The sequence below is a fragment of the Mirounga leonina genome, unplaced genomic scaffold (genome assembly GCF_011800145.1).
Source record: "Mirounga leonina isolate KUSES-001 unplaced genomic scaffold, KU_Mleo_1.0 Mir_129, whole genome shotgun sequence".
In the NCBI taxonomy this organism is placed as follows: domain Eukaryota; kingdom Metazoa; phylum Chordata; class Mammalia; order Carnivora; family Phocidae; genus Mirounga; species Mirounga leonina.
In genome coordinates, this window is record NW_023270323.1 from 21,101,140 (window position 1) to 21,114,368 (window position 13,229).

At 43.5% G+C, this 13,229-nt stretch overlaps 1 long non-coding RNA gene across 1 annotated transcript; it reads right to left on the reverse strand.

Annotated features, from left to right (window-relative positions):
* Window positions 1-1,415: 1,415 nt before the first annotated feature.
* LOC118010203 lies at window positions 1,416-12,014 on the reverse strand. Its single transcript, XR_004679151.1, has 3 exons — window positions 11,517-12,014; window positions 4,367-4,542; window positions 1,416-1,699 (listed from the first exon to the last, which is right to left on the reverse strand). It is a non-coding gene; the product is annotated as an uncharacterized LOC118010203 (long non-coding RNA).
* Window positions 12,015-13,229: the final 1,215 nt, after the last annotated feature.

Here is a 13,229-nt window from a genome sequence, read left to right on the forward strand (position 1 = left end):
CAAGCTCCTTAGTAACAGGCCTGATCTGGTGTCATGCAACCTGAGCAGGAAAGGGCTTCCTATTTTCTAAGTTGAGAAATAATACTCTTGTTTCACTTGTAGATAGAGCTGAAAGATGAAGGCGGTGTTTATGATCACTTTCCTTTTAGTCACAGCTCACTGCACACCAGTAAGTAACGTTTTAATGTCTCTTGTGCGAATCAGCCTTGGTTTAGGCATTCCGAAGTTTTTGGTTACGCTCAATCTGAAAAAAAAAAAAAAATCTGTCATTGGAGTCAAAGCTATAATCTCCATTTCAAGTTTCTCTGAAGCTGAAAGCAGGTCTGTCAACTTATTTTCAAAGGTCCTGTTAGAAAAGCCGGAGACTGGAGTCAAGCACCATGGGCAAGCTCTCCCGGCCCCAAAGGAGAGCAGTGATTGTCAATCTTGGCTGCACTTTGGAATTGCTCGGGAAACTAAAAAGTCCTTGTATGTGGGTCCCCCCCTCCATCTGACTTCATTGGCCTGGGGCGTGACGCAGGCATGAGGATTATTATAAACTCCTCGGGTGATTATGCCACTGGGCTGGCAAGGTTGGGAAGCAGCGCCCGAGGGAGTGGCCGTGGGGGCAGCATTACCTGGGGCTGCTCCGGAGAAGCCCGGATAGACCGACGCCATCGGGAGCTGGCTAAGCAAGGCTACAGCTCCTGTTACTGCAAACAAGAAGTGAGCAGGCTGAGAGAGTTCTCTAAGATAATATTCCTGGTATAAAAAAGGGTTTGTGACTGATGTGAACATGTGCAAGATCCATTCCCTCATTCTATAAACAAAATTTTCCTGAACCTCCAGGAGAGCCGGGCAACCATGCCAGGTGCCCGGGGTTACGCCATCGCAAGACTGAGGCCTTCAAGGAACTCAGAGTCTAAACTCCCTAATTTGTTACTGTTCCAATCATAACCCTTTCCTCACTCTCCACACTCTGCCTCTCACTTTTCACAGATATGAGAATTTCATTCTGGAAGTCCCTATCACGCTTTCTTATACTTGAAGGTAATTGCTCTTTTTTTTTTTTTAAACATAAATTAGGAATGTTTGCTGTCTCCAGAAAGATATGATGTAGGGAGAAGATATTTGACATTTTCTTTTTTTTTTTTTTTTAAGATTTTATTTATTTATTTGACAGGGAGAGACACAGCGAGAGAGGGAACACAAGCAGGGGGAGAGGGAGAAGCAGGCTTCCTGCCGAGCAGGGAGCCTGATGCAGGGCTCGATCCCAGGACCCCGGGATCACGACCCGAGCCGAAGGCAGACGCTTAACGACTGAGCCACCCAGGCGCCCCGATATTTGACATTTTCAAGAAGTAACATTTTCGGGAGCTTAAAGTATGATTATAAGATTTTTCTCCAAGGTATTTGTAATGCTCAGGGGAGTCTCCAGTAATGAAGTGCATAAATAAAACCATCTGTATATACGCTTACCTTAAAAAAACAAATATAATGCTCTAACTATACTATAAAGCAGAACTAAAGAGAGAGTGATTTATTATGAAACAATAGATATTTCAATATGTAGATGCTCAGGCATCACTCTGTTAGAAGACACAGTATTTGTCGGCTCCTTGTGCTTCCAGGCAGATCACCGTGAATACAACAGGAACAAATGCAAATGGCAGGAAATGTGGCCATTGGTGATGTGATGGTCCAAAATGGTGGACTCCTCCTGGGAAAGTTCCAAAGAAAACAAAGTTCAATTTTGCCTGGATACACCTGAGAACCACTGCCCTAGGCTGTTTTGAGAAAGCTCGGTGTAAATGGTAAAATACTCACACATGCCCACTACCCTGTCTGACTCCAAAGAGTTAAGTAAGAAACAGAGGCCTGGAGACCTGGGTCACTCAAAACGAATCAAGTGGAGTCAGATAGACATTCAAACCCTGGCTCTACCACCTACTTTGGTGTGACCTTGAGGAAGTTATTAACTTTTCTTTTTTTTTTAAGATTTTATTTATTTATTTGAGACAGAGAGAATGAGAGACAGAGAGCATGAGAGGGAGGAGGGTCAGAGGGAGAAGCAGACTCCCTGCCGAGCAGGGAGCCCGATGCGGGACTCGATCCCGGGACTCCAGGATCATGACCTGAGCCGAAGGCAGTCGCTCAACTGACTGAGCCACCCAGGCGCCCGTTATTAACTTTTCTAACCCTTGATTTCCTCATTTATAAAATAGGCATAAAATACCCACCAGATATAGAACTGTGAGGATCAAATGTAATAATAATGTGTGGAAAGCACTCTACACAGGACCTGGAATATAGAGATCTCTCAATAAAGGATTTGAGGGAGATGGGTAGGCAAGAAATAGTGTATGGGAGGAGAAAAATGTTTTTTCCTCTACCCGTCTGGTTCTGTGGCTGAGGTCCTATAAATTAGACTGGCAAAAATATTAAGAAAAGAAAACCAAACAGAAGTTTATTAACATGTGCATCATGTATGCACACATGGGGGTCCCCGGCGATGAGTAACCCAAAGAGGTGGTCAGAACTTGGGCTTATATACCATCTCAGCTAAAACGGAAGAAAAGAGTTTTGGGGAAGCAAATTATGGGAAGGGGACCAGGGAGAGAATGGTAACAAGGTTTGTTTAGTAAGGCTTATTATGCAGATTCAAGTCAGTGCCTTCACGTCAGTAAGAATTGTTATGAATTCTCCACTTCCTGGGGTGTCTGGGTGGCTGAGGCTTGATTTCGGTTTGGGTCAAGGGAAGCAGCCCCAAGTCGGAGTGCAGAGCCTGCTTGTCTCTCTCCCTCTGCTCCTCCCGCAGCTTGCAGGCACGCTCACACGCTCTCTCTTAAATAAATAAATAAATAAATAAATAAATAAATAAATAAATAAATAAAATCTTAAAAAAAAGAGAGAATTCTCCTCTTCTTGGTACTGGAGAGGGAGACACCTTTCACAAATGGGAATTTCCTTTACGAAAGGAAAACCTATGTCCTGTTTTTAGAACTTTCCCTGCATCTGCTGGTTCTCGATGGCCTTGGCTCAAAATAATTCAGATGCCATAGAGGCCTATTTTGGGGTGGCATATTTTGGTACTTTTCGATAGTCAGCAAATATTCACATCAAAACTCTTCAGAGAGTTCCTGCTTCCAAAGGAGTGATGATGTGCGGTGTCTTCCCCACACCAGGAAATAAGGCCAGGAGAAGGACAAGTCCAGCGAGGGGGTGGGGGTGTCCACCGTTCTCTTTGTTTTCTGGGAACCAGGCTCGCTGACTCACAGGGCTCGGTGGGTCTCCAGCGGTCCCTGGGGGAGGCTGCAATGTTGCCCACCACCCTACTGAATCAGAATCCTTGGGAAATACCTCCAGGGCCTCTGGCCAGGGTGGGGGCGCTGCAAATTAAATGTGCTTCCTGCCTGTGATGGGGCGGGAAGATCAAGGTCAAGGAACCCCAGGATCCACCAAGGATCTTGGCGTCAAGTTAAAAAGAGTCTGATTTTCTGGGAGCCACACACCCATTAGTTATTTCTACTTTAGGGGGTTTTTTTGTTTTTGTTTTTGTTTTTTGCTTTCGAAAGTTCCATCTTCTGACCTAGACAGTTGTGCAAAGCAGGTCAATGTCATTCTGAGTGACATGCAGTTTAGGGATTCTCTCCACAAACATTTGATGAGTAACCACTGTAAGTAAGGAATAAAGCAGGAAGCAGTGGAAGCAGAAATCTGTTCCTTGTATTTAATCTCTTAAATAGACTATGAATTCCTTGACAGTCAGACCTTCATTTTACCTAGCCCTGTATCTATTTGGTGCCCGGCTCAGAGCATGGTAGTAACAATAAAAGCTAAAAACTGGAGGGCCACCTGTGTTCTATGCACTATCTTAAGTGCTTTGTATACACTACCTCATTCAAATTTCATAACCACTCTTGGAATACCTTTTAATATTACCCCCATTTTATAGGTAAGGAAAATGAGGTACAAAGAGATTAAATAGGGGCGCCTGGGTGGCTCAGTTGGTTAAGCGACTGCCTTCGGCTCAGGTCATGATCCTGGGGTCCTGGGATCGAGCCCCGCATCGGGCTCCCTGCTCAGCCGGAAGCTGCTTCTCCCTCTCCCACTCCCCCTGCTTGTGTTCCCCCTCATGCTGTCTCTCTCTCTCTGTGTGTCAATTAAATAAATAAATAAAATCTTAAAAAAAAAAAAAAGAGGTTAAATAATTTGCCCGAGTCACACAGCTAGCAAGCATCAAAGTTAGGGTTTCAAAGTCAGCCTGGGCTCTACTGCTTCCATGGTACACAGTCGGTGCTCAATAAAGACTGAAGAGTCAGCATCAATGTATGTACATGCCCATGTTTATCTGTAGGAATAAAAGTTTCTCTTGCGCTTTCAGCACCTCAACATGCTCCAGTGTGTGCGTCTTCTGGTCTTTTTCCATGGAGTTCTCGCATTTTTGACGGTGAGTAACAACCATGGTTTTCCCAATTCTTCCCTTCCAGGGCTTCGAAATTTACTAACAGGGACCCAGAGTCACACAGCGCTCGGTCTACATAGCATCCAGATTCTGATACTCTAGAGATAAGATTAACATTGTCAGTTGTTTTCCCCCCATTCTTACACCTTTTTATATTGATGAGAGAAAAACTCTCTAAAGGTCTGATATACAAGGGAAGCCATTTTATTTTACTTTATTTTATTTTATTTTTTAAAAGATTTTATTTATTTATTTGAGAGAGAGAATGAGACAGAGAGAGAGAACATGAGAGGGGGGAGGATCAGAGGGAGAAGGAGACTCCCTGCTGAGCAGGGAGCCCGATGCGGGACTCGATCCCGAGACTCCAGGATCATGACCTGAGCCGAAGGCAATCGCTTAACCAACTGAGCCACCCAGGTGCCCCTATTTTACTTTATTTTAAAGATTTTATTTATTTATTTGAGAGAGAGAGCAAGCGAGAGAGAGACAGAGAGACAGAGAGACAAGAGAGACAGCGCACATGAGTGGTGGGGAGGGGCAGAGAGAGAGGGAGACACAGACTCCTCGCTGAGCAGGGAGCCAAGGGAAACCACTTTACATTTCTTTCTAAGTCAACATGACTGTCTATAAACTTTGTTCACACCACAGGCCTGAGTGATGGCCGGCCACGCATGCACTGTGAATGAGTTGCCCAAAGGAAAGCATCTCATCCTGGAGAGCTCAGCCAGTGCTCCTATTCTCTACGTTCCTTTTACAATAAAACTCATGATTCCTGCCTATAGGCTAATCTATAATCTCCTGAGCTTTTACAACATCTAAAAAAGTATAGAACCCTGTAAAAACTGTTCATTCTCCAGAACACTTTCTTCCCCGTGAAGGCCGTGTTTCCCAGGCTTGAATAAAGTTCTCTTTCTTGCTTTTATTTATTTATTTATTTTTAAAGATTTTATTTATTTATTTGACAGAGAGAAGCGAGAGAGGGAACACAAGCAAGGGGAGTGGGAGAGGGAGAAGCGGGCTTTCCACCGAGCAGGGAGCCCAATGCGGGGCTCAATCCCACGACCCTGGGATCACGATCTGAGCCGAAGGCAGACGCTTAACAACTGAGCCACCCAGACACCCCTCTTTTTCTTACTTTTAGAGATTCTAAAAGGTTTGTTCATTTTGCATCGACAATATCCACTCCCTCTTTCAAGAAAGGATACATTTATTTTTGATAAAATGAGGGTGACTAAAAGCAACTTAGGACTCAGTGAATTTTCAGAAATGACGAAGTTACTAGATTCCTCTTAAGGTGGGGAGAGAGAGAGAGTCTAGATAAGGAGAAAAGGTCCTTCTGCTCAAGAATGTCTCCACAGTACATTCTACCTAGGAAAATATTTAGTTTTTGTTTTAAGATGCAGAGAGAAGAGCCCATAGGTACAGAGGGAGATAGAAAAGGAGAATGATAGAAATACGAGCATCTGATTTAGAGCCTTCAACATGCTGTGCCCTTTGCCTGAAATATTTTTTTCTTCCACCCCTCCCCCATACAGAACCTCCCCCCACCAACACACACACACCGTTAATTGCTAGTCATTCCTGACAGCAGAACTTAAATAACCCTTCCCTGTCCCTCCTTCCCCAACCCTCACCTAAAGTCAGACCATCTGGATATGGCCATGCCACCTCTGCAGTTCTTTCTCGCTTTCGTGACTGAATAATTCATAGAGCATTGGGCTGTTTGATGTTTGTCTTCCCTAGAGCACTTAATTCCCCAAGCCCAGGGACTCTATCTGCCTTTTCAATACTAGGTTCCCAGGGCCTGGCACAAGGTAGGTACCCAATAACTACGTGACGCATGGATGTTGAATGAACTTTCCATGTTCAATGATTGTGTCTGAGGACTTCGAGAGCACGTGTGAATCCTCTTCCTGTGCCTCAGTCTGCCTTCAGTAGAACAGCTCCCCCAAGCACTGGCCTTTTAAGGCCCCATAGCACAGCAGGCAATGGACACCTTCTGAAACCAGGAGAACCGAGTGCAAGTCCCCAGGTGTCACTTTGGACAAGCCTCCAGGTCTCATCACTTATAAAACGGGTTGTTACGAGAATCAGACGTGTTAATACCCATGAGAATGCTCTGTGCATTCCAAGGCATCTGATAAACCTTGCTCTTTGGGGGGGGGGGGTTCTGAGTGACATAAATCAAGGCCCACATGAAGATCAAAGCTCCCAGGGTGGAATTTCAGGTATCTTGCAAGCAGGTAGGTAAGAATTGGGTGATAAAGAAGGGTCTTCTTGGGGGTCCCCAAATCACACTGAATTGGTAGCCATTAACACATGAGACTTGTCTCAAAGAAAGCTTCCTAAGAACAAAGGCACCATAAAGAAAAATTGTGAAATACTTTGCAATTTGGAAATGCTCTGGCTAGTTAGCGCACTTGGTTATCTCTATTTTTGTCTTTGCCTATTTGAGACTCTGGAGAAATAGAAGTTAACTTGTACAAAACTGATAGGAAAGCAATTAAATTCTATGTTTAGAAATGCAACTGGTGGGGCGCCTGGGTGGCTCAGTCGTTAAGCGTCTGCCTTCGGCTCAGGTCATGATCCCAGGGTCCTGGGATCGAGCCCCACATCGGGCTCCCTACTCTGCGGGAAGCCTGCTTCTCCCTCTCCCACTCCCCCTGCTTGTGTTCCCTCTCTTGCTGTGTCTCTCTCTGTCAAATAAATAAAAGCTTTAAAAAAAAAAAATGCAACTGGTCTGTTGGGATGCAATTGATCATCACCTTATGGACACTGATGAGTTTTGCAAGTTTTGCACTATTCGTAAATTCATTTTGGCATTCCGTTTCTGAGTGTAGACATGTGGTCCTCTGAGTTGTCTTCTTAAACTGTTGTAATGTCTTTCCAGTTCCCTTATTAATTAATGACTTAAATATAATCCTTGATACTTGTTCCTTTCATGTTTGTATAAGAAGTGTGATTATATTCTTTTAAAAAATATCCTTTAATGGCACAGAGTAAAATAAAAACACAGATCCCTCTCCTCTTTCTGATAGATGAAGACCCGAGGGTTAGATGGTGGGAAAGTTGCAACTGGATAGTTCAGTAGGTCCTGTTTCATGGATTCACTCCCTAAACCCTTGCCAGAGTCAGCTGAACTTGGCACGTCATTCTAGTCGTATCAGGAGATTCAACAGGAAGTGCCCTGGGGACACCACACAGGGTCTAAGGATATGGGGAGGCACCAGGGTTATCTGACATCCTCCATGCCAGGCTTCACCTCTTTTGGTCATTGTGCCCTTTGGGGAATCTGTGAAAACCCTGGATCTTCCACCTGCGCATACACCTCTTGCATAAAATTTCAAGCAGACCCTCTAGAAATCCATGGACTTTGGGGGTTCAGGACTGTTGCCCTATGCAAAGGCCAGCTGCTGTCCACTTCCCTGCATGTGAGACAAACAGAAATGTTGCTCATCGAAACACCTCTCTCACTGCCGCGGCTGACCTAGCAGGTGGTGTCTTCCTGGCCTGCAGCCAGCATTCTGGATGGCCTCGCAAAGTCGGCTTTCTCGCTCACTTTAAATGTCAAAAGTGAGGTGTCTTAGAGCAGCCTGGCAGATGGGATTTCTGCATGAGAATTTCTCTCATTCAGACTTGTGAGGAAGAGGAGGGAGATGGGAAGCAAGGGAGAAAGAAAGGAATCGAGGGAGAGAGACGCGAGAGGCAGCCGGGGGGCGTGGGGCTGCCATTGCTGTTGGCTTTCCTGTGGTCCCAGACATCGGGGCAAGGCCACGACATTGAATACCGTCAGCCCGCCTAGAACGCCAGCTACTCAGAAAATAGCAGATTTCCATGTCACTCTCAAAGGAAATGTCTTCCCAATTCCTTGTTCTTCACACAGACTGCCTGCAATATCTATATCTTTTTGCCATTTATATATAATGGGCATTTAATATTTATGAAGTAAAAGATAAATTATTGATCTTTATTGTACACATGTCCTTGTACCGTTTTCTTTCCTTTTTAAAAATCATAACTATTTGGAATGACAGCCTCTTCTGTTTTAATCTATGGCACTGAGTATGAAGCATTTGTAGTATCTAGTTGCATGATTTGGTCTGAGAAAAAGAGCTATAGTCTTTGGGCGTTTTCTCCTTGTTTGGGCTTCTGCTTCATTTTCTTCTCCCCCTGATTCACACTGTCCTTTCTGCTTTTAAGTTACTCCCAGCCACCACTACATTCTTAGAAAAACAGCTTTTGGGGTCTTGGTTGTCTGTGCTTGCAACTGGGATCCCTCGGTGAAAATGCAATCATAGCCTCATAGAGTTGGAAAGGAACTTGGAAATGATATTTTCCATCTTTTTGCTACCAGTGACTCTCTTTTTGGCGTTTTAGCTACAAGCAACTCTCCGTCCCCCAGAGCTTTGATGCTTTAAGAATCCTGTCTACCAACTGCATGTCGAATCCAGTATCTCATTGTCTTCCCTCTTCCTAATCAAATAACCCCTTAGTGGACATGTTCAGTTTGGTCACTGGGACTGGCCTTACGGAGTTCATCAATTATGTCCCACAAATTTCTGGGTCAATCCTTAGCCAGAGCTGCTGACTCTCAGGAGACCAAACACACACAAAACATGTAATGCGATGCAGAGTTGCAACACTTCTCCCCTCCTTCCTCCACTATCACAAGCCAACAAGTTGCTTGACTTCGAACTTCAGCTTAGCAACACCGAGCGCGGGGCAGGTCACAGTACTGCAGTGGATAGACAGTATTTATGGAGGCCCTAAGTTGTCAATAAAATGCAAACTGTGTTTAGCATGCTCCAGTTAAGATAGCCTGGAAGTGTGCAGTCCTTATAGACGTTTCCTGACACATTTACAAATGTCTAAATTTTGGTGCGTATAAGAGCCTATAATTTAGGGGAGCCAGGCTGGCTCAGTCAGAAGAGCATGCAACTCTTAATCTCGGGATTGTGAGTTTGAGCCCCACATTGGGTCTAGAGATTACTTAAATAAATAAACTTCTTTTTAAAAGTCTGGGGGCACCTGGGTGGCTCAGTTGGTTAAGCAACTGCCTTCGGCTCAGGTCATGATTCTGGAGTCCCGGGATCAAGCCCCACATCAGGCTCCCTGCTCAGCGGGGAGTCTGCTTCTCCCTCTGACCCTCCCCTTCTCATGCTCTCTGTCTCCCATTCTCTCTTTCAGATAAATAAATAAAACCTTAAAAAAAAAAGGTATTAAAAAAAAAAGTCTGTAATCTAGATAAGTCATTTATGATTGCCTCATTTCCTGAGTGCAGAGACAGGCGTTTTTATACCTTACTCTGAAAGTGTGAATGGAATATTCCCCCTCTTGCTAGGGCAAGATGCCCTAAGCTTTTCAGATGTTACTGACTAGGGCAGGATGGGAGCATATTTCTTCCCTTGGGTTAAACAGTATATGCACTATAAAAACATTTCATTGCCATTTGCATCCTCTTTGAAGTTGTTTTTGATTCTTAAAATTCACCATAAAGTCATTTTAAAAATTCCTAATTTCTATATGGACATTTCCATCAAGATAAAACCACAACCCTGGCCTTCCTTAGCAATTAGCGAGACTAGGTCACTACTCTTCCTACCTGAAAAAGGGAAAACAAATTGTATTCTGTGTTTTTCTACTTTTAAAATAATGTTCATGATACTCACTACAGAATTATTTATAATGGCAAAAAGCGATCTAAATATTCAGCCGTGGGGAAATCTCAGTACAGTTTGATTCAAGCATACAGCGGAATATCCTGCTGTAGATACCTCCCGGGGAAGCTGTCTGTGATATATTTGCCGGATGAGAAAAGTAAGTGGAAAAACAATATCTACAGTATGATCTTATTTGTATCAAAAACACACACACTATGTTCTATAGTACAGATATAGAAACAGATTGAAGTGATAGGTAGCAAAACGTTAATAAGGATTATATCTGGACTGCAGGAGTAGGGAGACTGGTTTGAAATTATATATATATGTTTATAAAGCAGAAACAGATATGGATTTGCTGAAAAATCAGAGGCCTGGGAGAAGGGGCAAGAGGGGACTTACTTTCCCTAATATCCTTCTCCTTCCCCACATTATCAGTATTTTAATTCATTTTTTTCCTTAAAATTGCTTTATAGAGGGACTAACTTGAATTTTCTTTTCTCAAACAATTTAACTATATATATAAGTATGCATGATCTATATCTGTGTATGTGTGCCTGTTTCCTGACCTACTAAATGAGAGGAAGGAGGAGAGTGTTTAAAGTTAAAATCTTTTAAAAATAATTTTTCCTAAAAAAATTAAAAATAATTTTTCCTGCTTATAAAGGGTCTACATGCTCATAGTAGAAAAATCAGAAATAAAAAAGGATAAAGGACACAAAAACTATCCATAATATCACCATATGCGGGGCACTTCCATCCAGACCTTTTTCTTTTTTCTTTTTTTTTTTTTAAAGATTTTATTTATTTATTTGAGAGAGAGAATGAAAGACAGAGAGCACGAGAGGGAAGAGGGTCAGAGGGAGAAGCAGACCCCCCGCTGAGCAGGGAGACCGATGCGGGACTCGATCCCAGGACTCCAGGATCATGACCTGAGCTGAAGGCAGTCGCTTAACCAACTGAGCCACCCAGGCGCCCCAATCCAGACCTTTTTCTGTACATTTTTGTTACCTTCCAGTTTGGTGTGTTTCTTTAGAAAACAAGAAACAAAATTGGGATTTAAATTAAATTCTGACTTGTATCCTTAAAAATCTCTCTCCCAGAGATCCTGCCACAGTATCCTGTGTCTGCAAGCATGCCAGAAGTGTAGTTGGATGATTTTACTTCATAACCACTTTGTAATAGTTAAAAGTTAAATAACCTATTTTTTAACACTACAGTAGTCCTCACGTTGTCTGGGGGGGATAACTTCCAAGACCCCCAGTGGATGCCTGAAACCACAAACAGTACTGAACCCTCTTTATAGGATCCTAATAAAATAGGACAATCCTAACAACTTGTTGTACTAAAAGTAATGTGAATGGGGCCTCTCTCTGTCTCTCTCTCAAAACATCTTATTGTACATCACTCACCTTTCTTCTGATGAAATGATAAAATGTCTACGCGATGAGATGAAGTGAGGTGAATCACGTAGGGTTAGGCCATTGACCTCCGACCACTCGTCAGAAGGATGATCACCTGCTGCCCGACCACAGCTGACCACAGGTAATTGAAACCGTGGAAAGCAAACTGTGGCTACAGGGTGGGGGTGGAGGGGACTACTGTAATTGTATTCCATTATTAGAAGCTGAAGTCACCACTGAAGTTATTTTAGTAGACCCTTGTCACTCAAGAACAGCCTAGTGAAAACAAAGGGGGTGATGGTATCAATTTCCTTGATGAATGTCTTTTCTTGCAGTCAAGAACACATTCTTCGCTACTTCTAGCTTTCTAATGTAGATAACAAATGGAGTCTGCTGCTCGCTCTGCAAGGCTTGTAGGGGAGCCTGACCTCAACACTGCAACTCTAACCCGAAGCTGTAGCTCCTGAGCGCTGCTCTACGAACTAGCACTTTAGAAGTTACATGGTGAGTCACAAGAACAAATCCCTGAAATTCTATTTTATTCACACAGTACCTTTAAACCATCAGGCTAAAGAAACTATTCAAAGGCTGTCACCAGGGGCGCCTGGGTGGCTCAGTCGGTTGAGCGACTGCCTTCGGCTCAGGTCATGATCCTGGAGTCCCGGAATTGAGTCCCGCATCGGGCTCCCTGCTCAGCAGGGAGTCTGCTTCTCCCTCTGACCCTCCCCCCTCTCATGTGCTCTCTCTCTCAGTCTCTCTCTCTCAAATAAATAAATAAAATCTTTAAAAAAAAAAAAAAAAGAGGACTTGAGCTTTGGGTGCCTGGGTGGCTCAGTTGGTTAAGCGACTGCCTTCGGCTCAGGTCATGATCCTGGAGTCCCTGGATCGAGTCCTGCATCGGGCTCCCTGCTTGGCAGGGAGTCTGCTTCTCCTCTGCCCCTCCCCCCTCTCATGTGCTCTTTCTCTCTCATTCTCTCTCTCTCAAAAAAAAAAAAAATCCAAAGGCTGTCACCACCAATTCACAGTTTTTGCTTGAAGAACAGTGTAACCAGAGTACAGAAGTGACCAGAAGAAAAGCTCTTCTCCGCTTTGAAACAAGTATTCTGAAGTGGGAGCCACTTTTAATTCTGTTTCCTGCTCTCCATTCAGGGGGTAGCAACTTTATACCCGTTTAGGAATCTTAGGAGAGGATACCTGAACGACAGTGAAGCTAAAAAAGAAAGGATTTAATTGGGGCAATTTCAGAAACAGGGATAATTTCAGGCGCACGGCATTCTTCTCCCATTCGAGGGGAGCTTTGCTTGTTCTCACACACACTGACTGACCAAACTTGAAAGATCACCTCCTGAAATTCACGAGGAAAGCAGCCTCGGAATCCATTCAATGCCATTATCATTATGTTTTCAATGTTTATAAAGTCGGAACATTAATATCACCTTCAGCGCCATGGTCTCTGCTTATTTTGGTTTTGTTTTCCAATCAGTTCTCTCTCATCAGCCATATTTGAAAGGTTTTTCCTGTTTCTAGCATTTTGTGGAACACTTTTCAAAGTTTTTAACATCATACACTGCTAGAGGGTGTCCCATTTTCCTGCTCTTCTAATTACACTTATGGATGTGACCTAATTGTCTACTAGCATGGTCTAAAAATATACTGAACTGATTTTGCCGATACCAGATGACTTACGCCTTTAAGTTATTTTAAAATACTTTAAAATATATG